Raw genomic sequence first — 3560 nt, 5'->3', positions numbered from 1 at the left:
GATGAGGTGCCACTGTGACCACTGACCAGCCCCTCCCCCACCCTATCATACAGAGGACTCTGTGCGGGAACACATGGAAATGACTACAGCGTCCTGCCCACCAATCACCGCCGCGCTCTCAGAGCCCAGAGAGGCTGTCACAGGCGGCCAATAGGAGGCCACGTACCATGAGGGTTTAAAGCCGCGCACAGGGCGGCGCTGTGTTCTGTCAGTCCCGGGGTCACAGCTGGCGGTCCGGCGGCGAGGAGAAGCAGCGAGGGCGGAGAGCTCGTATATCGGCGGTGTCTGCAGGAGCTGGTGAGCGGCATTGCTGGGCGGCGGTGGGGAGGGAACAGGTGTGCGCCGCTCTGGGGCTGCCGGCGACATGAGCACAACAGGTAGGTCCTGTACCCGGTGCTGCAGGCAGGGCACCATGTATGTGATGGCTGGCTCATGTATCGCCATTATTAACCCTTCCTCCTAGATGTGCAGATAAGGCACTGCCCATATAACCGGGCTGTGGCCCCTCATCTGATGATGAGCACTGCTGCTCTGGGATTATTCCTCCCATCATCCTCCTTGTCTGCGATCAGTTGACCATAAACCAATCCTTTCTTTAGATCTGATCCTTATAGGCTGTTCTCTGCATCCCTGGCAATCCATGGGGACACCTATAGCATGACCTCTCCCTGCGGACTCCAGGGTAATCTGCAGAGCATGGCGCCTCGTCACATGTGGGCACAGCTGGAGGCTGATGTCTGCTGCCACCTGTCACATAGGTGGCTCTTCTCCCTCCTTTCTAGATGGAGACAGTCGTGTACTCTGCTTAGTAGTAAGGTGAAGTATAGACTAGACCGCATGGCTCCAAGGTCAGTGTGGTGATGGGCGTTGTAGGTCTGGAGGTGTATATCTGACTTACAACCTGTGCCCTCGGCTCCATGCCCATGCGATCACGGCCTGCTTGATAGCTGAACTCCGGCTCGCAGCCGGGAGCTTTGCCTGCACTGCCCTGGGCTGTTTTTCCCCCTAAATCATAGGTGGGGAACCCCAGGGCCATTTACGGCCCTCGATGACCTTTTATCAGGCCCCCCGAGCAGATTCTCAGGGTCCGCATTCTTGGGCAGGGAGGTGTATTTTGATTACAACCAGCTCATTCATTTCCTCTTGCTCTGTTAGCACACACGCAGTGTTCACTACTGAACACTGAAGGGCATGCAATGAAAGATTATTACGTCCTGACACCAGTGCCAGCATCAAGGTGCACTTTGTGTGCAGAGTTTGTACGGCCCCCGCAGGATGGTATAAATATCCAAATGGCCACCCCTGCCCTAAATAATGGGATAAATATCGATGGTAAAATTTAGGAGGCTGGTCGGTGCCCCTGCAAAGTGTTTGCGAGGGCCCGATTGTCATCATGATGACCCCTTGGTGTGCCAGCTACTGCAAGCCTGTTAGACCTTGCTGAGTATAGTGTAAGAGGCTACTGTCGGTGCAGCACTGACTGATATAAAGCAATGCATTATACCAGCGATCGGTGTGAGATCTTCGTCTCATAGAAGAACTAAACGAGAAAATAAAAATATTATATAAAAATAAAACCAAAAACCCCAAAATGATAAAGAAATATTGTACCCATAAATATGTATTTCTATGTAAAAAATAAAGTACACATTTGGTATCACCACATCTGCAATGACCTGTCATTCTAGTTAACCCCTTCAGTCAATGCTGAAAAAATATACGTTTTCATTATCCCACTGTGGATTTAATGCAAAATTACTATGGTTTTTGTGCAGCTTCCACCTGCTGTTTTACACCTGCGGATTTCTATTGTGGAGCAGGTGTAAATCGATGCGGAATCCGCACAAAGAATTGACATGCTGCGGAATAAACACAGCACTTCTGCACGTTTTTTTTCCGCAGCATGTGCACTGCAGATTTTGTTTTCTATAGGTTTACATGCTACTGTAAACTCATGGAAAAGTGCTACGAATCCGCAGTGGATTCATCTGAATCACGTCACTTGGAAATTTAGATGTAAACCCTGATAAAAGTACTCGCTGACAGCGTAGAATAAGGCTATGTGCACACATTGTGGATTTGACTGTGGAATTTTCTGTGCAGATTCTGCATGTCTTGGCAGAAAACACAGGTCAGAATCTGCGGTTTGTTTTTGTGGATTTTGTACGGATTTCTTCCTTTTTTACCCCTGCAGATTTCTATTATGGATTGGGTGCAGAAAAGCAGGAGATCCGCAAAAAAAAATTCACATGATGCTTTTTTTAATCTGCGTTTTCCATGCGTATTTTTCCACACCATTAGCACAGCTTTATTTTGCCATTGATTTACATTGTACTGAAAATCACCTGCGATCTGCAGCGTTTCTGCGCTGAAAAAACGCTGCGGGATCCGCAGGAAATCTGCAACGTGTGCACATAGCCTTAATGTGTGCCAATCCTCACTGCGATATTTGGGAGACAGAATTAACAAATCAACAGCAGGTCACAAATTTTTTTTTTTTTTGGGGTGGGGGGGGGGGGGGAGGGATAAATGTGATCCAAAATGTTCTCAATAAAGACTTAGATTACTGGTAACACAAGTGAAATTGCTCCTCGACTCTATGGAAACCTTGGAAGAGAAAATAAAATATATATTGGATATGCAGGATCAGCACCCTTAAGCCCTGTGGACTCGATGAAATTACTGAGATTTTATTAGTTTTTTTTTTTTTCTATTTATGTTCTCTGTACAGTCGCTCCATATGGTCACAAATCAACTTTCGTATGTATTTTAATACCCTTCTGATTGTCATTTTAATTTACACTTTAATTATCCCCATTTTTAATTCTATATATCACAATGTGTCATATCCCAAATAATGACGCTGCACATGGTCTATCATTCAAATTATCTTTTTCCCTTCCCCCATGACGTCACACCTGAGAGGGGATCCGCCCAGCCAGGACAGGAAACCCCACTGAAAATAAAAGGGCGGTACCTCTCCCTCGCTTCAGTTGGGTTTCCTGTCCTGACAGGGACCCTCTTACTGAACACGGCGGTTCACTTACCCAGGTCCCGTCCCGGCGTGGAAGAACAGGCAGCGCCTGTGCGTCGGGTTCGGGGGTCTGGAAGCGCCGTCCGCAGGTCCTCCGGGTCTCTGCGTCCGAGCGGGCGTTGAGCAGCGTGGTCAGAGGGCTGGTTTCCCTTCCATGGCTGCCATGCCGCCCTCCCCTCTCTGTCGGCGTCCAGGTGCGGTGGCCGCTTCCGGGTCGCTCGTCTGACGTCACGCGCAAGGCACGCTGGAAATGGGCGTGCCCGCGTGACGTCGGGGGCGGGCGCCGGATCCAAGATGGCGGCGCCCATGATGAGAACGCCGGCCGGTGAAAGGGAACTCCGGCGGCACGGCAGAGAGTGGGAGGGGGTTAATTTGGGCACCGAAGGAGGCGGGGAGTGCAGTGGTCCCCCCATAAAAGGGGGTTAGACCACAGAAGACGCGCTCATGTCCATAAACTTCACCATGGAAGTAGGACAGCAGGAGCAGCAGCAGCCGCCTTCACAGCAGCAGCAAATGGAGCTCTCAC

General features: G+C 49.9%; 1 protein-coding gene across 9 annotated transcripts in view; it reads left to right on the top strand.

Annotated features, from left to right (window-relative positions):
* Positions 1–136: 136 nt before the first annotated feature.
* Positions 137–3560, top strand: part of LOC138664846 (protein NDRG3-like) — a 60815-nt gene continuing 57391 nt past the window's right edge. For 3 of the 9 annotated variants that reach the window (XM_069751844.1, XM_069751843.1, XM_069751841.1), the window contains exon 1: positions 170–297. The gene's annotated coding sequence lies outside the window, so the exon portion shown is untranslated. Of the gene's footprint in view, positions 298–3560 lie in introns of all 9 variants that reach the window. The other 6 variants (XM_069751846.1, XM_069751847.1, XM_069751842.1 and 3 more) reach the window with 5 other exon arrangements.

The sequence above is a fragment of the Ranitomeya imitator genome, chromosome 2, assembly GCF_032444005.1.
Source record: "Ranitomeya imitator isolate aRanImi1 chromosome 2, aRanImi1.pri, whole genome shotgun sequence".
Lineage (NCBI taxonomy): Eukaryota > Metazoa > Chordata > Amphibia > Anura > Dendrobatidae > Ranitomeya > Ranitomeya imitator.
This window is presented reverse-complemented; position numbering and strand designations above follow the sequence as displayed.